Raw genomic sequence first — 27,559 nt, 5'->3', positions numbered from 1 at the left:
GTCATAACTTTCCTTCCAAGGAGTAAGCGTCTTTTAATTTCATGGCTGCAATCACCATCTGCAGTGATTTTGGAGCCCCAAAAATACAGTTCGACACTGTTTCCACTATTTCCCCATCTATTTCCCATGAAGTGATGGGGCCAGATGCCATGATCTTCGTTTTCTGAATGTTCAGCTTTAAGCTAACTTTTTCACTCTCCTCTTTCACTTTCATCAAGAGGCTTTTTAGTTCCTCTTTACTTTCTGCCATAAGGGTGGTATCATCTGCATATCTGAGGTTATTGATATTTCTCCTGGCAATCTTGATTCCAGATTGTGCTTCTTCCAGCCCAGCATTTCTCATGATGTTCTCTGCATACAAGTTAAATAAGCAGGGTGACAATATACAGCCTTGATGTTCTCCCTTTCTTATTTGGAACCAGTCTATTGTTCCATGTCCAGTTCTAACTGTTGCTTCCTGACCTGCATGTAGGTTTCTCAAGAGGCAGGTCAGGTGTCTGGTATTCCCATCTCTTTCAGAATTTTCCACAGTTTATTGTGATCCACACAGTCAAAGGCTTTGGCATAGTCAAGAAAGCAGAAATAGATGTTTTTCTGGAACTCTCTTCCTTTTTCCATGATCCAGTGGATGTTGGCAATTTGATCTGTTATTCTTAACCAAAAGTAATTTCTCCTACCTCTGAATGTTAAAAAATACAGCATTGAATCATCTTCTATAGCTCTTATCACATTTTACCTTGAACAGAGCCACTGGTGTCATTAAACAAAAATCTCCCCTCCCAGATTAGGTGTGTTAGGAAAGGGATTACAACTCCTTCATCTCGATGCCCAAGGTGCATGGCACATGCTGGTACTGGGTGAATTAATGCTTCCAGGTCATTACACCCATGCCCATCACCTTGTTTTTATGAGTCCATGTTGTTTTTGTTCTCTTTGTTTATGTTAAGTCCTAGTCTCTTAAAACGTTTCCCCAACCTTTCTAGCCTTCCCCCCAACTCTTGGAATTTATAGACTAAAGTTTTGGTACTTATACACAGCTTGGAAGCATTATTTGTTTTAATACAGAGTGTACGCTCTGTATTACGTCTACTCCTGGGAGCTAATATCTATCTGGATGATGCTATTATTGATATTAATAAACTTTGTCACTTAACAAACACTATGTCTCTCCACTGAGTGCTTCACTTACCTTATCTCATCCTCTACAGAACTCAAGGGTTGCCTGACTCTGTTTCTTAGCCTGTAACAGCCTTCTCTAGTGTAATATACTCCAGGGTTCTGACAACTAGATGGACGGTTAGATTCGAAAAGGCAGGGACCACATCCTTCTTATCCATGTCTGTTGCAGGGCATGGTAGAGGATGCATGTGTGTATGCTCAATCGTTTCAGTCCAGTCTTGTGTGACTCTTTGCAACTCTATGACTGTAGCCTGCCAGGCTCCTCTGTCCATGGGATTCTTCAGGCAAGAATACTGGAGTGGGTTGCCATTGTTCCCCTCCAGGGATCTTCCCAACCCAGGGCTCAAACTGGAGTTTCTTGTATTTCCTGCATTACAGATAGATTCTTTACACTGAGCAACCAGGGAAGTCTCATGGTACAGAATAAATCCTCAATAAATGTTCCATCAGAGTTTTGGAACTATAGTGAGTTAACAAAACAAACAGTGCTTTAAAACTTGTTTTTTAAAAAATACCAGTGGAAATTTCATATTACTAATTGTCAAGTGAGAACACTTCCTCTATCAGTTCATTAAATGGATGAGTTTTAGGCAAAAGAATGAAAGCCAATGCTAAGCATCTTGTCTTTAAGCTTCCCTCCAGCTTCCTGCCGGCACCCCGCCTTGTTTATCTCTGGTCTATATTCACATTTGTGTCTGAAGAGAGCATCGGTCTCCTCTTCATGAGCTGGAATGAATGAAAAGATCTGATGGGAACTTAAAAGCTCCCCCACAGGAAACTGTCCGAGCCGTGATTTACATCCTAGTTTTCTTATTAACTAACTGCCAGGCTTCAGAAAACTGGAGCCAACCCAAATGGGGACCCTGGCAGCTGGCATGAACCGTGAGACCAGAAACCAGCGAGTCACAGTTGCTAGAGAGTGGAGGGAAAGGGGAGGATAGGAAGGGCAGGAGGACGTGGCTTCTGGAAATTTACTGGTGCTCCTGGTAAGGAGGAAGTTTCTCCATGATTAGAGGACAACTCACATCTTTGATCCCCATGTTAGGGGGAGAGTCAGAAAGGCCAGCCTGCTAAGGGTTTAAGAACCGGATTTGCTTTCTTCCTCACCAGGGCTTCCCTGGTGGCCCAGTTGATAAAGAATCTGCTGCCAGGGCAAGAGATGCAAGAGACATAGGTTCGATCCTTGGGTCAGGAAGATCTCCTGAAAAAGGAAATGGCAACCCGACTGAGAGACTAACAATCAATCACCTATCTTAGGATGTGTAGGAGAGAAGAAAAGATGAACGACCTAGACAAACGTAAACAAGGGATGACTGTTCATGGAAAACAGCTATCTTTCACATTACCTAAGAAACACTTGAAAATTTTGACTTCCTGACATACCAGGTAATGCAGACATTGTACAGAACCAGAAGACCATCTTTTCAATTCCAGTTTAAAAATAACAGTGGTGGTGGTGTTGGTTTAGTCGCTAAGTTGTGTCCGACTCTTGCGACCACATGTACTGTCCTGCCAGGCTCCTCTGTCCATGGAATTCTCCAGGCAAGACTACTCACTCAGTGCTTCACCATTTCCTTCTCTAGGGGATCTTCCTGACCCGGGGATCAAACTCACATCTCCTGCATTACAGGCGGATTCTTTACCACTGAGGAACCAGGGAAGCCGGAAAAACAATAGTAAAAGGGAGAGATGGGAGTTGTCCCTTCATGGGTACAGAGTTCCAGTTTTGCAAGATGACATTCTGGAGAACTGCTGCACAATAATATGAATATACTTAACTACTGGACTGTACATAATGGCTGAGGTGGTACATTTTTTAAAAAAATATTTATTTTTATTTATTCACTTATTTGGCTCTACCAGGTCTTAGCTGCAGCATGCAAACTCTTAGTTGTGGCAGGTAGGATCTAGCTCCCCAACCAGGGATTGAACCCAGGCCCCCTGCACTAGGAGCGAAGAGTCAGCCACTGGACCACCAGGGAAGTCCCAAGATGGTAAATTTGATGTCATGTTTTTTTTAACCACAATTAAAAATCTTTGAAAACTTAAAAAAAAAAAAAAAAAGGAAAAATAACACAACCAAATATATTGCAAAGAAGAAAATAAATTACAGCTCATTTGGCTGTCTTATCCCCCTTTTCTTCTCTTATCAAGTTGCCTGGTGAGTGAAAGTTGCTCAGTCATGTCTGACTCTTTGTGACCCCATGGACCCCATGGAATTCTCCAGGCCAGAATACTGGAGTGGGTAGTCTTTCCCTTCTCCAGGGGATCTTCCCAACCCAGGGATCGAACCCAAGTCTCTCACATTGCAGGTGGATTCTTTACCAACTGAGCTATCAGGGAAGCCTCGTAGTTATACACATATATTATTTCTCTTTATGTGGACAAAAGCAGGAAGCAGAAGAGAAATACATAGGCATTTGCAGAAACAGAGATCTTCCTCTGTCTTTGGAGAATATCTCTTTTTGAACCACTGGCCAATAGGATAGTTTAAAAATTACATTATGTGTGATAGGGGATGGCAAAGAAGCTTTTGAGGTTCAAAGAACAGATGACATTAAGTCTTTACTCAACATGCTAAGTTGCTTCTGTCGTGTCTCTTTGCTACTCCATGGACTGTAGCCCACCAGGCTCCTCTGTCCATGGTGTTTTCCAGGCAAGAATACTGGAGTTGGTTGCCAGTTCCCACTCCAGGGGATCTTCCTGACCCAGGAATCGAACCTACATCTCTTATGTCTCCTGCACTGGCAGGGGGGTTCTTTATCACTAGCACCACCTGGGAAGCCCAGTCTCCATCAGACTTTGTTTTAGAATCAAGTCCTTCCTACTCAATTCCCAGACAAAAGTCTGATGGAAACTCACAGAGCTAACGATTAAGGACAGAGGCCAACAGGAAAAGTAAGGAATCGAAATTTCTTCCCTTCTCGATTCTTATTCCTACCCCCCAACTCCATCCCCCCTCCCCCATTTTTTTTCCTCTTTCTTATCCAGTTGGGAGACTAAGCTGTTTATATTGACTGCTTTGACTTTGGGAATGGACTGTTTTTGAATCTGGCTTGGTTTGCAGTTTTTTTTTTTTTTTCTTTTGGAGATGGGTGTTTGTTGATCAAAGCGACAAACAACAATGTTGTTTTAATTTATGCTTCCTTTAGTTCTGCAAATTTGGGGAGGAGGGCTTTTTTATAAGAGGTAATGAGGCAGAATCTTCTTAATGGCAAGGATATTTTCTCACCAAATTAAAACCCATGTATGCTTAAAAAAATAATGAAATCAAAGTAGCTTTTCTTTAGAGAGTAAATAAATCTTAAGGCAGGAAATTTCCCACACAGTTTGAGCTTGCTGTTCCTATCAATACAGGCTGGGGAAGGGGATAAACAAGACATTTTCTTTTCCTTTTTTTGTTCCTAACTTGAAGTAACAGAATGATTTACAGTAAGAAGAGTCTGATCAAAACATTTAAATTGTAATGCCAGAGAGAATTAAAGAGAAGGGCCAGTGGGGAGAACAGTTAGGAAGTGGAGTGGATGGGCCTTGTTAATTTTGTGTGGACCCTTCTTTAAAATCTCTTTCCTGATACAAGCAGCCATGTTTCTTTGCATCCTGCCCATAAAAAATCTATTTGATTCATTACAAAATATCTAAGTTACTTTCCAAATAAGATGCTAACTTTGTTGTTGTTGTTCAGTCGCTAAGAAGTGTCCAGCTCTTTGTGATCCCATGGACTGTAGCCAGCCAGGCTTTCCTGGCTAACTTTTTGAAAGTGTATAAATCAGGGATTTTTAGAGACTCCATAGATTCTTGCAACCATTGCCATAATCCAGCTTTAGGATATCTTCATCACCTCAGAAAGTTCCCTTATGCCTAATCCCTGCTCTCACCCTCAACGTCAGGCAACTCCTGATCTGTTGTTTGTCTCTACAGATTTGCCTTTTCTAAATATTTCAAATAAATGGAATCATACAGTATGTAATTCTTTATTCCCGGTTTCTTTCTCTTATCATAATGTGTCTGAAGTTCTGCTACAAGCATCTGTATACGAGTCTTTGAGTGGACAGACAGAGGCTCTGTTACTTTGGATTAAATGTAGGAGGTGGTAAGAAAAATCAAGAGCTCAAGGAAGATGCCCAGATTTCAAGCTTAAGCAACTGGTTGGATGATGACATAATTCACTGAAATGGGGAAGGTGCCTCGGTACCTCATATAAGTGGAAAGTGAAAAGTGAAAGTGTTAGTCGTTCAGCTGTGTCCAGCTCTTTGTAATCCCATGGAAGTGGAATCATACAGTATTTGCTCTATTTGTGCCTGGCTTACTTCACTGAGCATAATGTTAAGTTATGCGTACATACTACGTTTTACTTATCCATTCATCTGTTGATAGACACTTGCTTGAGTGGCTTCTACCTTTGGCTACTGTAAATAATACCCCTACGAATGTGGGTGTACACATATCTCTTCCAATCCCTGCTTGTTTGCCATTTACTTTCAAAAAATTTCAAGATATAAGAGTTGGAAGATCTTTGCCATACTGAATCAGGCGGGAAGCGGGCAGGGCACAGACTTCAAAAGAATAACATAGCCCTGGCTTCCATGGTGGCTTAGTGGTAAGGAATCTGTCGGCCATTTCAGGAGACATGGGTTCAATCCCCGCTCTGGAAAGATCCCACAGGCCGAGGAGCAATTAAGCCCACAATTACTGAGTCTGTGCTCTAGGGCCCAAGACCTGCAACTACCGAAGCCCGAGTGCTCTAGAGCCCACGCTCTGACATGAGAGAAGTCACTGCAATGAGAAGCCTGCAGCCTGCACCCCGCAACGAGAGAGTAGACCCTGCTCACCACAACCAGAGAAAGCCTGTGTGCATCACTGAAGGCTCATCACAGCCGAACAAACAAAAAAGAATGACATAGCCTGAGGAAAAACAACATCAACTGGCTAGAATCAGCTAGGGCCAAGATGGCAGACGAGTTGACTTCCTCTAGACCTTGAGCCTCAGTACGAGCTCATTGCAACACATCAGCAAAGCTAAATGACACACCCCAGACTCCATGACAGTTCCGAGGCCAACAGTAAAGGTGAAAAAGTGAGAAGTGGCCCAATTCCTGGAAATCTCCACCCCTTCTCCCAAAGAGCTGGAATACTCCTCCCACTCATTAGCCTGTGAAATTACCCACTCCTATAAAAACTGATAACCCCATACCCTGGTGCCACTCTTACCTTCTAAGATGACCCACACTTTGGAGTGTTTCTAAATTAATCCACTTTTTATTGATCTCTTTGTCTCTCACTGAATTCTTTCTTCGATGAGACATCAAGAACCTGAGCTTTATTAAGCCCTGAGACCGTCTGTGATCTCAGTTAAAAGACAGTGGGTTCAAGTCCCTTTCTGGGTTATACCTTTTCAATACTTTAACTCAGGAAAGCTGTAATAATGTATCATCACTTGAATCAGGTTAAGGTGATCAGGTTAAGATTGTAATTACAAATATTACCTGCACTGAATGAGGCCAAAACTTTCTCCAGCTTTAAGAGATACTGAGTTTCACTGGACTTTTCTTAAACTCTAGACCTACAATTCAGCAAACTGTTCTTTTTTACTTTTTGGGGATTTTGATGATACCACCTTGAATTAATCAAAACTTGAGGCTCAAGTTCCTTATAAAATTTTTCCAATAATCTGTGGGGTCCTGTGCTCAGTTGTGTCCGACTCTTCATGACAGTCCCTACTTTGTGAGGTAAGGATTCAGTGAGTTTACAGCTCTAAAACCACATTCCGTGTATTTGTGTGTGTGTGTGTGTGTTCAGTCACCCAGTTGTGTCCAACTCTTAGAGATCCCATGGACTGTAGCCCACCAAGGCTCCTCTGTCCATGGGATTTCTCAGGCAAGAATACTGGAGCAGGTTGCTATTTCCTTCTCCAGGGGATCCTCCCAACCCAGGGATGGAACCCATGTCCTCCTGCGTCTCCTGCATTGGCAGGTGGATTCTTTACCACTGAGTCACTTGGGAAATGTGGGGTCCTGAAAGTGACCCAGTTCTCTGCTTTTGTGATAAAAGTGTTCACTGGCACTTCATAATGTGCTTAAAGTTTTCTGTGGTTCATCAGGTCAGACCGGTCTGCAATGAGACAGTTGAATTTACCGAGACAGCACTTATCAGGGAATGAAGTTATGACATGGGGTCAGGATGTCACACCTGATGGCAGAGAGAGAGATTAGACACACACCGGCAAACTGCAGGAGAGGTTTTGAAGGAAGGCGCACACACAGTCCTAGTTGCACTAACTTGTATTTTACTCTCAAAAACACCACTGTTCTCCGCATACAGAGCATGCAGCTCTTGGAAAATAACAGTACAGGGCAATGTTTTCACTCTACCTAGCTCGTGAGAGACTGCTGAGAATTGCTAGGAAGTAAGTTAATAAAATCAGCAAGCTTAGATAGCCACGAAGGTCAGACAACAGCATTCTAATGGTAAGAGATGTGGCAAAAAGCAGCGAAATCCACAGAACAGTCCAGCATGCCAGGAAAGGAGTCAATCTCAACATTGCTGGAGGGAAAACCACATGGGCCTGGGCCTTGGGAACATGCTTCCTGCAATGGCTGTTCCTTCTGTTTGATTCCAAGCTCTATGCCCAGGGCGCAGAGGGAAAGCCACAACTTCCTGGAATACCTTCTAGAATGCCCCACCCTCCACTGGAATGGAAGGTGGGACAAGAAATTAAACACAGGGTATCAGTGGCAGGGAGATAAAAGATTTAAAAAAACACCACCACCAAAACCTGTACCCTAGCCAGGCCACACACATGAATTAAGTGCCTCATAGGCAGAGCTGTGGCCACTTGCAGATTTGGAGGTTCTGATGTAAAAAGCCAGCTCACTGAAAAAGACCCTGATCATGGAAAAGACTGAAAGCAAAAGGGGGAAGCAGAGGATGAGATGGATGGATGGCATCACCAACTCAATGGACATGAGTTTAAGCAAGTTCCAGGAGATGATGGTCAGAGCAGCATGGCGTGCTGCAGTCGATGGGGTCTCAAAGAGTCGGACACGACTGAGAGACTGAACAACAACAACACTAATATAAGGCCCGTGGGCAGAGGCTCATTTTTACTCAAAGCCCTCAGAGGTCTTGTTATACAGGCAGTAAATCTATCCTGCCTACCTTTGGATGGCATGGTCAGCTGTGGACTCCCAGGGGAGAACTGCAGAAACCCAGGCCCTTCTTTAGGAGGGGTATCATTCCCTCTAAATCAGTTAATTCTCACTTTAGTCTGTACCTGCAAACCGCTTGGGAGGCTTATAAAACCAGAGGGCCAGGACCAACCCCAAACCAACAAGTCAGAATTTGGGGCGATGATCCTGTAGTTAGTTATAAAGGATCCACAGATGATTCTTATGTGCAGCTAAGGAATCACAGCCATCAGTCAACTTGGGCTTCTAGTTGCATAAACTCAAGAGGAATTATCAATCAACAATGTATTGCATACATTTCATAAGGTGAAACAGAGGTTCCTCTCAAGAAATATGACTTAGGAAGCTCTATTAGTTAGCTAGGGTTGCTGTAACGAAATACTTGTCTTAAGCAACAGAAATGAATATTCTCAGTTCTGGGTGCTAGAGGTTCAAGAATAAGATGTCAACACATTTGTTTTGTCCTGAGGCCTCTCTCCTTAGCTTGCAGGTGGCCACCTTTCCATTGTGTCCTCGTGTGGTCTTTCCTCTGTGTTATCCCTTAGTGCTTCTTTGCATGTCCAAATTCTTCTTATAAGGACAGGAGTCAGGTTGGATTGGGGCTCACTTTAATGGTCTCATTTTAACTTAAGTATATATTTAAAGGCCCTATTGCCAAATATAGTCACATTCTGAGATATTGAGGGTTAGGACTTCAATATATGAATTTTGGGGGTAGGGGGGTGGAGCCACAATGCAGTCCATAATATAAGTTCTTCAGATGACAAGGTGGCTATCCTAAATAAATTCTTTGACTTCACAAATACCAAATGTTTCATTTACTTAAGAAGTCAAAATTTCCTGATGACTAAGCAAACCCATTAAGAAAAGAGTAATTTTTGAAATTATGTGTATGCTGAGCATCCCACATGGTAACTAAGGGCTTACAGAGAGAACACTCTTTTAAATGGCCAGAATTAATGCCAGGAAGTAGCTCACCTATTTGAAAATCTGGCTCATTATTTTCAACTGCTAGGAAACAAGTGCCAGACATATTTGGTATGTGTAACCCAGATAAGAAATTGTTTGAACAGTCTGACAAGGTGTCTCAAAATGGCAGCTTGGGTGAAACAGGTGTCATGACTCTGGTTCCTATAGAACCGAGAAGGCAAATGGACTAAGCTGAACCTGGGGGATTGGAGTAAGTGCCTGGGCCTTGCAGAAAGTGGGCTCACTGTTCCTTGAGCTCCAACTTCTAAAAAAAAAAAAAGGCCATCTGGAATTTTCACATGAAAATTTCCAGTTTTCAATGTTGAAAATGAATTCAAGTAAAAAAAGCACCACCATTCTGTGGGCCAAATAAAACATAGCTTCAGGAGAGTCTGGGCTGCTTTGCTTTTGCTGTAAAGCCATAGCGTGACCAGGTTCTAGTCTTGACTTGGAAGCTGTGTGACTCTGCTATCAGTTCATCTGCAATTCATCTTGAAAAATATGAGATGCCTTATGAGAGTTGCATGAAAGTCAGGTACACAATTCTTTCATTCTCTGTTGGAAGAAATGCAGAGTCCCCAAGTCCAGAAAGATTTCAAGCATGGACTCAAGAACTCCTAAGACCCTAGCATCTGAATAGAAGCAGGCCAATTTCACTGGCTCCTTCCCTCCTTCAATTAGTTTCAAGCCGATTGAAGATAACCTTTCTTGGAATGGATTTAGTTAGTTGAAAAGTTTTGATTTGGAACTAATACTATATACTAATATACTAATGCAAATTTAGGGCTTCCCCAGTGGGTCAGACAATAAAGAATCTGCCTGCAATGAAGGAGACCTGGGTTCAATCCCTGGGTCAGGAAGATCCCCTGGAGAAGGGAATAGCAACCCAGTCCAGTATTCTTGCCTGGAGAATCCCATGGACAGAGAAGCCTGGAGGGCCACAGTCCATGAAGTTGCAAAGAGTCAGACACAACTGAGCACACATGCATGCAATGCAAATTTATTGAAATAATGCATTATTTCAATAAATACTTTCTAGAGTTCCAGAGATTGATGCGTGTTAAGTTGCTTCAGTCATGTCTGAACCCTGCAACCCTATACTGGAGAATACTGAAGTAAGTTGCCATGCCCTCCTCCAGGGATCTTCCCCACCCAGGGATCAAACCTGAATCTTTTATGTCTCCTGCATTCGCAGGCGGGTTCTTTACCACTAGCGCCACCTGGGAAGCCCGTCAGAGATTTATACAGTGACTTAAATCAACAAACCTCAAAATCCCCTTTCAGGAGAAGATACCCCTCGAGAAGCAAGGGCTAACTATCCACTGCGGGATAGTTAATAGAGCTCTACCCAGGAACCTAGGGACATAGCTCTGGGCTCATCTCTGAAAAACCAACTCTCTAAATTAATTTCTCTGATCTTTGGTTTGACTATAAAGTTCTTGGGACTTTTAATCCCTAAGATCCATTATTCTAGTTACCAAAATTAAACTATTAATTCTCAGTTCTGCAACCAGCTATAGGCCCTGCTGCTAAGTCACTTCAGTCGTGTCCGACTCTCTGCGACCCCATAGACGGCAGCCCACCAGGCTCCTCCATCCCTGGGATTCTCCAGGCAAGAACACTGGAGTGGGTTGCCATTTCCTTCTCCAATGCAGGAAAGTGAAAAGTGAAAGGGAAGTCGCTCAGTTGTGTCCGACTCTTAGCAACCCCATGGACTGCAGCCTACCAGGCTCCTCCGACCATGGGATTCTCCAGGCAAGGGTACTGGAGTGGGTTGCCTTTGCCTTCTCCGTATGAGGCCCTAGGAAACAACAAAAATCAACTTGGTTAAATCACTTTAACCTGTGTCTAAGTATTCCAGTCTTATCATTGCCAGCTAGAGAACTTGATCATGTTGGATGGGTGTCAAAACTCAGTGTAGAAGCACTTAGATGTTTTCAAATGCAGGGAGTTTTATAAATGCATAGAACACAAGTGGCAAGGGATAATTCTTGAAGCCACAGTAAATACAATTCTTTAGCGGGAAAATATTTTTGAAATCTCTGGCTTTAAAAGCAACCGGATAGCTCTTTGGTCTCAGCGGCAGAAGCAAGATGACAAACGAACGTCATTGCTTGGAAAGAGTCAGAATAAGACGCACACGCTGTGCCGCCACTGTGGCTCTAAAGCCTACCACCTTCTGAAGTTGACCTGTGGCAAGCGTGGCTACCCTACCAAGCAAAAGAGAAAGTATAAGTGGAGTGCTATAGCTAAAGCTAAAGGATGAAATACCACAGAGACTGGTTGAATGAAGCACCTAAAAATTGTATACCGCAGATTCAGGCATGGATTCCGTGAAGGAACAACACCTAAACCCAAGTGAGTGGCTGTTGGGTTTCAGTTCATCTTAAGGATTTCCACGATTAGTCGGGCAATAAGTGTTCTGTTTTGTTTTTTTTTAAGGAACTGGATAATTAAAAGTGATGCTGGTTTTAAAATTTCATCATGGACTGCTGTGATAGGCAGAACTCTAAAGATGGTCCCAAGACTTCTGCTCCCTGGTTACTCGATCAAGCATTAATTTAGATACTACTGGGAAGAGAGTGTGCAGACGCAGTTATGTTTCTAAGCTGAATGACCTTAAGATACAGAGATTATTCAGGTGAGTCTGACCCCATCAGATGAGTCTTTTTAAAAGCAGTAAGGAAGACAGAGAGATTTAAACCAAGGGGCATGGAAGTCTAGGGAAGCGGGTGAGAAATCAATGTATTTTGCAAACTTGAAGATAGAAGGGGCCATGTGAGAAAAAGATACAGGCTGCCTCTAGTGCAGATGGGCTACCCAGCTGGCTCAGTGGTGAAGAATCTGTCTGCCAATGTAGGAGATGAAGGAGATATGGGTTGGATCCCTGGGTCAGGAAGATCTCCTAGAGTAGGAAATGGCAACCTACTCCAGTATTCTTGCCTGGAAAATTCCTTGGACAGAGGAGACTGGAAGGCTATAGTCCATGGAGTTGTAAAGAGTCAGACACAACTGAGCAACTGAGCACGCACACACTAGGAGCAAAGAACTGCTGTAAATGATAGCCAGTGTGGAAACCACAGGAACTGAACTGAACCAACAATCTGAATGAGTTCAAAAGTGGATTTTTCCAAGAGCCTCCAGATAAGAACCCAGCCCAGGTGATACTTCATTTCAACCTTAAGACCATAAGCATAGAACTCAACTGAGTCATACAGGACTCCTGACCTGTAGAACTATGAGCTAATATATTTGTGCTGCTCTAAGATGCCGTGTTTGCAGTAATTTATTACACAGCAATAGAAAACTAACACATTTGTTGCCAGCAACAAATGTCAAGAAGGTTGTGAAGCCACTGGAACTGTATTGTAGGATGGTGCCATGACTTTGGAAAATAGTATGAAAGTTTCTTATTAGGCAAACATACATCTACCTTATGATCCAGCATCTCATCTAAGAGAATGAGAACATATGTCTACAAAAGGGCTTGAACACTAATATCCACAGTAGCTTTATTCATAATAACCCCACACTGGATACAGCCCAAATGTCCATCAACAGGAGGATGGATAAACAATGAACATAGACAACACCACGGATGAAGTTTAAAAACATTATGTTGAGTAAAAAACGACCATACAAAAGAGTACGTACTGTGTTATTTCATGTATAAGCTTTAGAAGAAGCAAATCTAATCTATGGTGAAATAAATCAGAATACTGGATGCTTGGTGGGTGGGGGATGGACTGGGAGGGGGCATGGAGTTTATGGGGGTGATGAAAATGGTCTGTCTTAACAGAGGTATAGATTACACAGGTATATACATTTATCAGGACTCTGAAAATGGAACTGTAATACTGAAGCATACCTTTCAGCTTGTAAATGATATCTCAATAAAAATATATTGAAAAATAAATTAAAAAAAATTCAAGCCTGTAATGTTATAGACTGGTTGTTATTAAGGTGTTAATTGGTGGATCAGATGGTAAAGAATCTGCCTGCAATGCATGAGACCCAGGTTCCATCATTGGGTTGGGAAGATCCGCTGGAGAAGGGAATGGACACCCACTCCAGCATTCTTGCCTGGAGAATCCCATGAACAGAGGAACCTGGAGGGCTACAGTCCACGGGGTAGCAAAGAGTCGGACATGACTGAGCGACTAATACTAGGAGTATCCATTTAAAAGCACAGGGGGGAAGAATTAATCAGAGGTGAGGGCATATGGCCCTCTGAGCAGCTAGATGAAAAACTGTTGGGCAGTGAGAATTATCTTCAGTTCAGTTCAGTTCAGTTCAGTTGTTCAGCTGTGTCCGACTCTTTGCGACCCCACAGACTGCAGCACACCAGGCCTCCTGAGGACCTCAAACCACTCCAGAGACTCAAATTGTCCTGTAAAAACCTACTATAAGTTTATTTTATGCCCAGGTCCAAAATGCTAAAATGGGCTTCCCTGGTGGCTCAGATGGTAAAGAATCCGCATGCAATGCAGGAGACCTGGGTTCAATCCCTGGGTTGGGAAGATCCCCTGGAAGAGGGCATGGCAACATACTCCAGTATTCTTGCCTGGAGAATCCCCATGGACCAGAGCAGCCTGGCAGGCTGCAGTCTGTGGGGGTCACAAAGAGTTGGACACAACTGAGCGACTAAACACACACGAACAGCATAGAAGACAATGGGGCTGCAGTGACCCAAGCAGAAAGGTCTCTGAAGGGAGCTGAGAGTACAGGGACAAGTGGGAAGTGCCCTGAGACTCCCGTATGAGGGAGATGGAGCTTCAAGCTCTCAGATCTGATGGCCAAGGGTCAGCAACCCACAGGGGTGGCCTCCATGTGACAGCCAGCACTCTGGCCTCCAAGGCCTCCGGGGATATTGCTGCACACCTGCATTCCTGGTCTCTTTAGTATCAACACACTGGGGAATACACAACACATTGTGATGGGCTGCTACAGGTCTTCCTTTTACTGAAGTATAGTTGATGGATCAATATAATATTGTATAAGTAACAAGAGAACAATGTAGTGATTCGAAATTTTAAAAGGTTATACTCCTACAGTTATTATAAAATATTGGCTATATTCCCCATATTGTACAATATATCCATGCAGCTTATTTTATACTTAATTGTTTCTACTTCTTAATCCCCTACTTCTATACTGCCCTTCCTCCCTTCCCTCTCCTCACCGGTAACTGCTAGTTTGTTCTCTGTGTCCATGTAAACTCATCTTTTCTTAGTTGGTGGAGAGGCTTCTCAAAGCTCATAAAAATGTCATTGGATTCTGCAGACTTACACTTTGGTACTTGGGAAGGGACTTTAAACAGAGCCAACAATTGTAGGCTAAAATTTTCTGTTTGACTGACATGGGTTTAAACCAAAATGACCAACATGAGAAACTGTGTTTTAAAATGTGGGCTGCACTTTTTCTAAGGGGCTCTAATGGTTATACAGTGGTGTGTGTGTGTGTTTGTGTGTGTGTGTGTGTGTGTGTGGAGGGGGGAGTGTAAAGTAGTAGAGCCACTTGATTGGCAAGGTGTCTTCGATCTGTTGGACTCTGTCCTTAAAAAGTTCCATGTGTATGTGGGAAGTGATTGGTACTCAGCCCTCTCCAGAGCAGAAGTCAGTAAGGTCGCATGGGGAAGCTGTGCTAGGGAGAGGAGAGGGGAGCTAAAGGATGGGCCTTGAGAATTTATAATGAGAGTTAAAATGAGACCAGTTAGTGAGAGCGGGCACTAGAATCAAACTTTCAGGTAGTCAACCGGAGAAGGAAGAATGGAATCTCGATGATATTCTTTCTTACATGGGTCTTTTGTTTGTTTAATCATACCAATGATTTGGAAAAACTTTGCTAGTGAGTCAGTGATGGGTTTGGCTACATATACCATAAATCAGGACTTCCCAGGTGGCACTACTGGTAAAGAATCTGCCTGCCAATGCAGGAGACCCAAGAGATATGGGTTCAGTCCTGGGGTCAGGAAAATCCCCTGGAGGAGGGCATGGCAACCCACTCCAGTATTCTTGCCTGGAGAATCCCATGGACAGAGAAGCCTGGTGGGCTACGGCCCATAGGGTCGCAAAGAGTCAAAAATGACTAAAGCGACTGAACACACACACTATAAACTAGTTACAATGCCCTAATTATTTCTAAAAAAAAGTTTTACCAGGAAATGATGCAAAATGACACTGAATCCACAGGTTTTGTTCTTTTATGTAAGTGTTAGGTATCTGACTTGTCAATTTTGCAACCTGATTGATTTTGATACTAAGCAGTATTTGATATTTTGGCTTTGAGTGGAGCTGAGACTATTCACTCATTTTTCCATCCAAAGGTGCCAACATTGGCCATTACTTGGATCCTACCAGTTATGTGTGCATGTGTATGCGTGTGTGCGTGCGCTTGCACGCATGCACACACACACACACACACACGGGTTAGAAGGGGTTCCTGCAGGAACGCTTACTCTTACCACACAGTTAGAATTCATTGTTCCTAGCTTGTGTCCCTCACTTGAAAATGAGGTCTTTGGGTGAATGCAATGGTTTGTCTTCTTTATCCTTTATTCTTAATACCTAACAGAGTATCTGACACATAGTTGATGGAAGTATTTTTAGTTTTGCTATTTCCTGTTATGTTCTCTATGGAGATGAAAAAACAGCCCAGGTTTTTCTTTTTCTACAAGAAGACACACATTCATGGCTCAATCTCAAATCCAGCCACATAACCTTTCCTTGGCTTTTGTATCTTTAGACCCTGCCCCACCCCCAGCAAGGTTCTTCCAGAAGTGAAGCAAGAGATTCTGAACAACCTGGTGAATTCCAATTAGGGCTGCTGCTGCTGCTGCTGCTAAGTCACTTCAGTCGTGTCCGACTCTGTGCGACCCCATAGACAGCAGCCCACCAGGCTCCCCCGTCCCTGGGATTCTCCAGGCAAGAACACTGGAGTGGGTTGCCATTTCCTTCTCCAATGCATGAAAGTGAAAAGTGAAAGTGAAGTCGCTCAGTCGTGTCCGACTCTTCTCGACCCCATGGACTGCAGCCCATCAGGCTCCTCCGCCCATGGGCTTTTCCAGGCAAGAGTACTGGAGTGGGGTGCCATTGCCTTCCCTGCCAGTTAGGGCAGGGAACACAAATCACCAACCCTTGGGGTTTGAACACCTGGCATTTGGGTGGCCAGCTCCCCTCCTTCACAGTCTGGTGGGTGCCAAGCACTTTCCTAATTTTCACATCTTGTGTGACTGTGGGGATATATTATCAAGTGTGCAGAAAAGCCCTTGGTCACTGCAAAACAGGTTATCAGCTTCACTTCATGTAGAAAAGGTTCAGAGGTGAAGGGAGATATCTGAATTGCAAACCAATGGCTTCCCAACAACCCCACGAATGTACTGAACTCTACAAAAAATAGGGCCGATTCCAGGACTGCCCCATGTGACCAGAAGAAAAGACCCAGGCGGACACAATCTGAGAACGTGAGTCCTTGGAAAGGGTCCTGAAACCAGTACAGTCTGCAGGAGACCAGGTATAACTCAGTCTTGACTTGTCAGGCTTGGCGACAGTCTGTTCTCTGTGTTTTGTGTGTATCAGGAAACCTAATAGTTACAGAGCTGAGAAACAGGCTTCCTCTATAATTAGTGCAACAGGCCAATGGATGTCACTGTTGCACCATGGAAACCGAATCTCAACCCTGATGGGACTTGGAACAGCAACGCACTCACTGCTTGGTTACTTTAACAGAGCAGAGAGCACCTTGAACCAAAGGGAAAGTACTTCAAGTGGATGGTCAGATGTTGTGATTTATACATATATTCGATCACTCAGATCTTCACTTGCAGTTCCTGGCTCACAGCTCCCAAACTCTGGGAATTTCCTAAGTGACAGGAGCTTACAGGTGTCTCTTATTAGGTTAACAAGGTCTGGTTGCCAATGCAGACAACCTTGTGATGAGAGGGTTGGAACTTTCAGTCCCACGCCTAGACCCAGAGGGCCTGGAGGTTGACTTCAATCACCAATGGCCAGTAGTTTAGTCAATTGGGCCTATGCAATAAAGCCTCCATAAAAAAAGGATGTGTGTGTATGTGTGTATCGGAGCTGGGGGGAGTGGCGGGGAGGTTTCAGAGAGCTTCAGGCTGGGGAGCACATGGGCCTTGGGGAGGATGGAGCACCTGGAGAGGGGATGGAAGCACATACCCTCTACATGTAGCTTGCCCAGTGTGTCTCTTCCATCCAGTTGTCCTGAGTTACAGTCTTTCACAATAACCAGTGATCTAACAAGTGAAATGTTTCTCTGAGTTCTGTGACCACTCTAGCAAATTCACTGAACCCAAAGAGGGGTCTGAGGGCAATGCAGGAGGACCCCGGTTGAACCCCTGGGTTGGGAAGATCCCCTGGGGAAAGGAATGGCAACCCTTTCCAGTATTCTTGCCAGAAAATCCCATGGACAGAGGAGCCTGGCCTGCAGTCCTTGGGGCCGCAAAGAGTTGAACATGTCTGAGAGACTAACACACAGGTAGCAACCTGGACTTGTGATTGTCATTCTGAGTGGGAAGGGATCACTACAGCCTCCCATTTGTAGTGGATAGGTCAGAAGCACAGGTAATCGCCTGGGCTGCATCTACTTCTGACGTGTGTGTGTGTGTGTGTGTGTGTGTGTGTGTGTAGGAATGAACCCTTACCTACGGATCTGATGCCATCTCTGTGTAGTGTCAGAATTGAGTTGAATTCTCAGACTTCCACTGGTGTGGAGAAATCCCCACCACACACACACGCACATACTGAAATTGGAGTCAGAATGCCAAAAGAGATGGTAATTAACATTCCACTTTTAATTTTTAGAGCTAGCAATGAGCAGGTACATTTGGGTTAAGGCAAAACATTCAAATTAAGGCAAATAGCTTTGAACAGAGTAGGGACCTATGGGTGAATGTGTCTGTCACCTACCTATCAGGGGAAAAGCTGAAAAAACAAATCAAACCAAGTCCTTGGACTTCAAATATTGGGTTTCTTCCACTCCACATGACTGCCTTTCACAATTAAACAATGTGCAAAATTATTTTTAAAATACATAAGCTGATACTTACAGTGAGACCTCTCATCATATCAATGGCCTGGCATAAATATTTTGGAAGGAACTTCTAATCCTCAACCTGAATAATGAAAGCCTCCTTGTTTTCCAATGACCCGAGAGAGAAATCCCAGTGGCATTTCCTGGCAGTTCTTAATGTCTTTAGAGCTGTCACAGGTCACAGGTTATAATCATTCTTGGGTTTTCTGATGATGAGAACTGTCACTGCTGTCAGACAGGCTTAACTGGCCTTTGGGGACACTTTCTTAAAATATAAGTAAATTGGGCAACTAATCCTATACTTTTGTGTGTTGGTTCTTCTAGGAGCCTTGAAGTCTAGATTTGGAGAAGGAAAGGTTAAGGGAGCAATCCTGGAGAGAAGTGACACAGGAATTTCTTTGTGTTTATCTTAAAGACATCTATACCACTCAATATTTAGCCCAGTAACCATCACCCCCATTTTCTGGCATATAGTCATTCTTGGTCTTGGGCACATTTAATATTTTCAGATAGAAATGATGGGAGATCATCTTATTGACCCAGAATTTATATATATATATTCACAAACTATATTATATTATATTTAGTGATTTAATTTATATAGTTAATGATTACACATTTATAATTATAAATTTAGTATATATATAAATTACCAAATCATTTAACAAGTATGAGTTATACTCATGTCCCTGGCCATGAGTCTGAAAAGACTGACAATGGACTATGGGCCCCAAGACTTCACTTGTAGGTGCCAGGAATCTGAGATTAAAGCTGCCACTTAGGTGGGTGCCACTTGTATGTAATACTTGGTAGGCTGTTTCTTTTTCCCTTAAACAATTTGGAATGCACTAAAATGATACACAGACATTGGTTTAATTTTCAGTGACACCAGTCACTCCTCTATTTAGTAAGTACTAAGCACCCACTAAGCATAAAGGCCAGTGGTAACAAAGTTCACTTCTTTCTGACTGAAGTAATTTTCACCAGTTTAATCCACACATAGCCAAAGCCACACAGCAGGACAAAGCAGAAGTTAAGACAGCCAAACAGAGCTCAGGTCACTAGCTGTGTGACTTTGGGTTAACCACTTTCCTCCTCTGGGTTTCAATTTTCTCATTTGCAAAATGGAGATAAGAAGTTGTTGATATGACAGCATATTACAGTGGTTACCTTCACTCGGTTATTTTCTACATGCTAGACCCTGAGAGTGGCACCTTAAAACAAATGTGACTGGCAGTCATCCTGACTTGCTCCCTCTTCCTCTACTCTCACACCCAAAGAGTCACCAAGTCATGCAATCTTATCTCTGAAAGATTTCTCAAATCTATCCCCTCCTTCCATGGCCCTAGTTCCAGCCCTCATTATCCCTTGGCCTCCTAACTTGGCCTCCCTGCTTTCACTTTTGTGCCCCTTAAATCCATTTTCTGCATATTGACCACAGCAATCGGTTTAAACAAAAGCATGCTACTGCCTCACTAACAGCCCGTCAGTGGCTCTCCACCTTCCTGACCATGAAATTCTCCAGGCAAGAATACTGGAGGAGGTTGCCATTCCTTTCCCCAAGGGGTCTTCCTGACCCAGGGATCAAACCTGGGTTTCGTGCATTGCAAGCAGACTCTTTATCATCTGAGCCACGAGGGAGGCCCAGCAAAAAGCATAAGCTCTTAGATTGGCAAACAAGGTCATCCTGTCTATCTATCCCGGATTTAGCATCCCCTGCCCAATACACACACACTCTCTAGGCTGCTTTTCATTTCTGCATCTTGTTTATGCTTCAGTGTTGCAACACTGAATTACACCTCTGTTCATCTTTTAAGACTCAGCTCAGTTTAGGCAACTCAGGAAAGCCTTCTCTGATGCTTTTGCTTTCTTGGGTTACCTCCCAAGCTAGGTCAGGCGCTCTCTCCCCTGACCATCTTCACATGCTTGCAGCTCCTGTACGTGTCTATTTCACTGCATCTGTTTGGCAATTTATTTATTAGTATTTCTCCCTTACTAGACTCTTCTCCATAAGGACAGAAAGCATGTCTTCTTCATCCTTCTGTCCCCATCACCTGGCACTGTGCCTGGCACACAGCTAGGGCTCAGGAATAAGTGAACGTGGCAGTGAAAACAACAGTGTGAGGCCTAGGCCATGCTTTTTGTGCACACCATGCTCCATCTCAAATATGCCCTATGTCTGAAACACTGGTTCTCAACTAGGGGTAATTTTGCTCCCAGGGGGACACTTTTCAGTACCTGGAAACCTTCAGGCTATCACGACGACGGGGGTGAGGGAGTGGTGGCGGCGGAGAGAGGGAATGTGCTTCTAGCATCCAGTGGATAGCGGCCACGGATGCTGTCTAACAGTGCCTAGGACAGCCCTACCACACAACCCACAACGGAGAATTATCCAGCCCCAACTGTTAATATTGATAAGAGCCCAAATTGAAAAATCCTGCTCTAGAACAGGATCTGGAACATGGAAGATCTCAATACAGGATTCCTGATGCTGGTGCCAGTGGCAGGAATGATAATCATGATATATATACATCATATAATTGGACAGCATACTGTTTTCAGTTTATTGAGCAGTTCTGCATCATATTCACTCACTTCACAGCATCAGGCCAGAGGGAGTTCCATTCTACTTTTACAAACACACTTTACATAAGGCAAAGTCCAGTGGAGTATGACACATGCCCTCTCTCTCCTAACACACACGTACACAACCTACCTGCTTCAGGCCTCCAACCCTGAACAACCAGCTAGAATGCCTGGACCATGTGGGTAAATCTGTTAGTTCACCAGCTATGGTGTTGTTGAAATACACACACACACACACTCAAAAGTATTTCATATCTTGTGTGAACTCATAACTTGAACACCCTCTCCAATAAGGCCTGGCCTCCCTGGGATCGCAAGGGAAGTGCAACAATGAAAACTTTCAAGCTGTCAGGTGAGTTTTTTTTATTAGCCATCTGACACAGCACAGGCGAGGCAGTAGCCTGTGACATGGCACACAAGCTGACCCACTTCTCAGGGAATGTCGTCCAGTCAATGACACATATACTAGAGTTACTTAATCATCTTGGGCGATTCTTTTCATCCACGTGTATTTCACCCTTGAGAGTTTGGAGATGAAGTGCATGGTGAAGGAGGCTGCCTAGAGGTAGCAAAACCAGGACGTAAGTTCTAAATTCACCAGAGTGACCCCTGCTTATAATTCAGCTGCATGACCCCCTGTCTGAACCCTGAGGCAAATTTATGATCAGTTTCTCATGGTTATCTTCAGCTCCTCTTTCAGCTGTCCTCTTATCAGTCCAGATGTCTTTTTGCTTTTGAGACAAGCCATTTTTCTTGTCTTACCAACTCCCTTTTTTCTTTATCTATTCAAATTATTAAACTGCTAAAACTGATTGCAAACTCTGGATATGTTCGTCCTTGCTTAATACACACTGGCATAGAAGTGGTGGGATCCATCTTTTTGGTAATTAAATTTAACACTCAACTCAGCCTAGAATTTCCAAGCTGAGATGAGGCATCCCCTTCTGCCAACACAAATCATATGGTGAAACCCTAACTTTCAATAAAGTAGCTTTGAGTCCTAATATAAGCAGGAATGACTTGCTTTATTCTTGAAAACCCTTTCAATTCTGAAATAATGGCTTTGTCCACCATTAAAACCATATCCAGGTAGAAGTTCAGGGGAGGTGAAGCTGGACTCTGTAAAGTTTCCCTTGCCAAGGACCTGATTTGCTGGATAGATAATCAACATCCTAAACTGATGTGTTATGATGGAAAATTTCCCCTTGGCTACAGTGCCATTAAACATTACCTTAAGGGAGTTCAAGTAAATGTGCGATGAAGAGGCTTCTGTTGGTTAAGCCGAGGATGTGGTATTCCTTAGCTTGGGCAATTAGCTCATTTAGAATTTAAACAAACAGAAAATGCAGCACTAGCCTGCTGATAGGTTTCTGGATGGCTTGTGAGCTACCCATCCAACTATCCTCAAGGTGGCAAAGGCATTACCCACTGATGCGCACGGGTGCACTGATGTACCCACGTGGTGGGAAGCCTTTTCCAGCTCAACAGTTCCCTAACTTCTTACTTATTATTAGTAGTAGTTTCATCACTAAGTCACGTCTGACTCTTGAGACCCCACAGACTGTAGCCTGCCAGGCTCCTCTGTCCATGGGATTCTCCAGGCAAGAATACTGCAGTGGGTTGCCATTTCCTTACTTATTATGTGGTGTCAAAGACTGAATGTTTGTGTCCCTTGCCAAATTCATATGTTGAAACCCTAACCCCAATATGGTTGTACTTGGAGATAATGGCCTCTGAGAAAGTAGGGTTAAACAAGATCATAAGGCTGAGGCCTTAATTTAAAAGGATTAGTGTCCTTCTAAGAGACACCCGGAGAAGGCAATGGCACACCACTCCAGTACTCTTGCCTGGAGAATCCCAGGGACGGGGGAGCCTGGTGGGCTGAGTCGCACAGAGTCAGACACGACTAAAGCGACTTAGCAGCAGCAGCAGCAAGAGACACCAAGGGAAGACACAGGGAAGTCTGTCACACTGCAGTCCATGGGGTCACAAAGAGTTGGATATGACTTAGCCACTGAATAACAACAACAAAAATAACAAGAGAACCAAAGAGCTCATTTCTCCTTTCTCTTTCTGCTACACTTTTGCATGTACCCAGGAAAGGCCACAGGGAGATACAGAAGGTGGCCATCTACAAACCAGGAAGAAAGCTCTCACAAGAAGTCAAGACTTGCTGAAACCTTGATCTTGATCTTGGACTTTTCAGCTTCCGAAACTGTGAGAATATAAGATTCTATTGTTTAAGCCATGCAGGCTATGGTATTCTGTTATGGCAGACTGAGCAGACTAATACAGATGGTTATTATGAACTGTTTTAAGAAGTGAACAACCTACCAAGGTTGCAATAATTACCATCCACAGCAATCACCTAATAACTGTTATTGTGTACATCACAGGTCATCAAAATACTAGATTTTAGGAATTAAGAAAATAATCCCACTTACAGTTGCATCAAGAATAAAGTATCTAGCAATAAATTTAACCAAGGAAGTGAAAGACACATACACTGAAAATTGTACAGTCACTGATGAAAGAAATTGTAGAAGACATAAATAAATTGTAAGATATTCTGTACTCATGTACTGGAAAAAGTAATAAAATTAATATTGTAAAATTTCCATATTACCTAAAGCCACTGATAGATTCAATGCAATCCGTATAAAAATTCAATTGGTATTTTTCATAGAAATAGAACAAATAATCCTAAAATTGTATGGAACTACAAAAGACCCCAAATAGACAAAGCAATCTTGAGAAGGACAAGCTGGAGGCATCACACTTGATGATTTTAAACTATATTACAAAGCTATTACCATAGCATATAATATATTATAATCAAAACAAAATGGTGTTGGCATAACAGCAGACACACAAAGGAACAAAATGGAAAGCTCAGAAATAAACCCATGCATATATGGCCAATTAATTTGTGACAAAGAGCCATGAATATACAGTGCAAAAGGAAAATCTCTTCCATAAGTGATGTTGAGAAAACTGGACAGGCACATGCAAAGAATAAAACTGGACCAGTATCTTACACCACACACAAAAATCAACTCAAAATGGACTAAAGACTTGAACATAAGACCTGAAATCATAAAACTCTGAGAAGAAAACATAGCGGGTAAGCTCCTTCACATCCGTATGGCAAAGATTTTTAGATTTGACACCCAAAGCAGAAAAAAACAAGCAGAACTACATCAAACTAAAAATCTACACAGCAAAGGAAGCCATCAACAAAATTAAATGACAACCTATGGAATGGGAGAAAATATTTGCAAATCATATATCAGATAAGTGGTTAATATCCAAAATATATGAAGAAATCATACAACTCAGTAGTAAAACTCCCAAACAATCCAGTTAAAAAATGGGCAGAGGGTCTTCCCTGGTAGTCCAGTGGCTAAGTCTCCATGCTTCCAATGCAGGGGGCCCAGGTTTGATCTCTGGTCAGGGTAGAAGTTCCCACATGCCACAACTAAAGATCCTGCATGCCACAGTGAAGATGGAGGATCCTGCATGCAGCAACTAAGACCCAGCCCAGCCAAATATATAAATAAACAGAGAAACTGAACAGATATTTTTCTAAAGACATACAGATTGCCAATAGTACATGAAACAGTGCTCAGTATCACTAATTATCAGGAAAGTACAAATCAGAACCACAGTGAGATCTCTTCACACCTGTTAGAGTGACAGTGTGGAGGTCCCTTAAAAATTTTAAATAGAGCTACCATAGGATCCAGCAATTCCACATCTAGGTGTTTATCTGAAAGAGATGAAGGCACTAACTTGAAAAGATACCTGCACTTCCATGTTCACTGTAGCATTATTTACAAGAACCAAAGGAGGAAAGCAATCTAAGCATCCACTAACGGGGTGAATGGATTAAGAAGTCGTGTACATACACACAATGGAATATCATTCAGCCAGAAAAAAGAAAGAAAACCTGCCTTTTGTGACAACATGGATGGACCTTGAGGGAATTATGCCAAATGAAATAAGTAAGGCAGAGAAAAACAAATACTATATAATTATATAATCTCATTTATAAGTGAAATTAAAAAAAAAAACAAAAACCTCATAGATACAGAGAACAGATTGGTGATTGCTACACACAGGGAATAGGGGGTCTGGGATGAGTAAAATGGGTGAAAGTAGTCAAAAGGTACAAAATCATAAATATAAAATAATTAAGTGCTGGAGATGTGGTATACTGCATAGTGACTTAGTTAACAATACTGGATTGTGTATTGGAAAGTTGCTAAGAGAAAAATAAAATTTAAAAGTTCTCATCACAAGAAGGGAGAAGGCAATGGCACCCCACTCCAGTACTGTTGCCTGGAAAATCCCATGGATGGAGGAGCCTGGTGGGCTGCAGTCCATGGGGTCGCTAAGAGTCGGACACGACTGAGCGACTTCACTTTCACTTTCCACTTTCATGCATTGGAGAAGGAAATGGCAACCCACTCCAGTGTTCTTGCCTGGAGAATCCCAGGGATGGGGGAGCCTGGTGGGCTGCTGTCTATGGGGTCGCACAGAGTTGGACATGACTGAAGCAACTTAGCAGCAGCAGCACAAAAAAAGAATTGTATCAATGTGTGGTGATGAATGTCAGCTAAACTTATCGTGATCATTTCACAAGATATACATACATCAAATTATTATGTTGTATACCTAAAACTAATACAATGTTATATGTCTATTATATTTAAGTTTTTTAAAATGCTCACTTTTAACTCAGGATTTATTTTATGTCAGATGAGGAATCAACTGACAATTAATCTTATATATACACTACTTTTTATTATTATCATTTTAATATATTTATGGATCATTTTATCTAATTTGCAAGAAAAGATAATTTATCTTTCATGACATTATCTTATATTTATGTAATACATTTTTCCCAAGAAGTTCAAAGGATTTTTCCCAAAACTTCTCACTGGTTTTGATTGAAGCCCCAGGATCTGGGCAAAAGGCTGATTTCCATTGCCCTAGTTTTCATTAAATTTCATTTTGCTTTCTCTTGGTATTTGATGAGAGAAGCAGCCCTTTGATTTGGGGATCTTTTTAAAATTGACTTTGTTCTATTTTAATCCCAACTGCTCCAGGCATCATTAGCTCATCTTAATAGAAGTTTCAATTTCCTTTTATCCCTTTGAGTTTGGATTCCAATGTCCTCAAAGCAGCACCTTTTAATTGGCCTGGAAAAGGTCACCGTTTCAAGGAAAGGAAGCCATATCACACATTTTACAGAGTCAATGAGGGTCTCTGAGATCAGACAGGGATGGTTGCAGAGGGGGGATTCACCCTCCAGCAAATGTTTAGGTGGCATGTGATTACCTCCTAAACATTTTCAATGTAATGTTCCATATAATTACATATACCCACTCTTATTTCAACACATTCCCTGCTACAATTAATTGGCCTTTATTTAAAATTCATTTGTCTTTAAGATTTTGTTCTCCTTTTTTAGTTTAGCCAGTGGCTAAGGGGCAGTGTTAATTTGGACAGTGGTTTTTCCTTATATGTAATAACTTTCAGTGACACTCTCCTATACAGACACCCCAGCCATACGCTTTTTAGAAAATGATACAAGGACACCTAATGTATTCTCCTAATAAAAGGGCATCTAATGTATCAGATCAGATCAGATCAGTTGCTCAATCGTGTCCGACTCTGTATAGATCTGATGTATTCTCTGCCTTCAGGAACTCCCTACCACATGTTGTCTTGTATATTCTAGCAGTAATTTCTCCAAAGTCTAAAGTGTAATCAAATCTTACATATACATGGACACAGTTTACCATCAAAGAAAGTTTTTGAGGGAAGCCTCCCTGATTACTTTACTTTCTTCTAGTGTTACAAAAGCTAATCTGGATCTAGAGTGGGTACCTAAATCCTGCAGTGGAGGAGGAGGTAGTAAACCTTTCAAGGATCTGAAAGAATTCAGAAACTTGACTCCATCGGGGCAGCAGTAAGGAAGGGAGGAGGAGAGCTGCTGAAAAAAATCCTAGTCTTTAAGGGGCTAGCCTTCCACTTCAAAGACTCACTGATGTAAAGAAATACTCTACAATATTTCATCTCTTTAATTATCAAGACACTCTTAAGAACCCTCAATATTTGGTACCTTAGGAGTCATTACTCAGACACTTATGAAAATTAAGCATTATTTTTTCCACACAATTCCTATCTTACAGATGGATCATGGATACATATTGTGGAAAAGTAGTATATTAGAAGGATAATAGAATACACAATACACCTATAATACATCTAAATATCTAGGTCCACAGGTTTCTTTTTTCTATATTATTAAAAAAATAAATTGATAAAGTGATTTTTTTAAAACAAACTTTCCAGAATAAAGTTCCTTAGTGTCCCCTTCTTTTGAAGAGTTGGGTGGAATTCTAAGTTGAGTGAACCTAATAGAAGTAGACCATCAAGAACAAGACAAAAAACTGTCCTCATCTAGTTTGCACTGAAGCACTGTGCTCTGCTACATTCACCCACAAAAGAGAGTGACGTGGACATTTGGGAACACAGTCAAGGAAGAGAGACCTTAACAGCCTAGATCTCTG

The 27,559-nt window shown here is 42.4% G+C and overlaps 1 protein-coding gene across 5 annotated transcripts in view; it reads right to left on the bottom strand.

Moving 5' to 3' along the window:
- The window catches only part of SHROOM3 (shroom family member 3), a 331,372-nt gene that overhangs the window by 91,721 nt on the left and 212,092 nt on the right, over positions 1-27,559 (bottom strand). The window lies entirely within an intron of this gene.

Source organism: Bos indicus, chromosome 6 (assembly GCF_029378745.1).
Source record: "Bos indicus isolate NIAB-ARS_2022 breed Sahiwal x Tharparkar chromosome 6, NIAB-ARS_B.indTharparkar_mat_pri_1.0, whole genome shotgun sequence".
Classification (NCBI taxonomy): Eukaryota; Metazoa; Chordata; class Mammalia; order Artiodactyla; family Bovidae; genus Bos; species Bos indicus.
The sequence above is the reverse complement of the archived record's forward strand: the minus strand, read 5'-3'. Positions and strand labels throughout refer to the sequence as shown.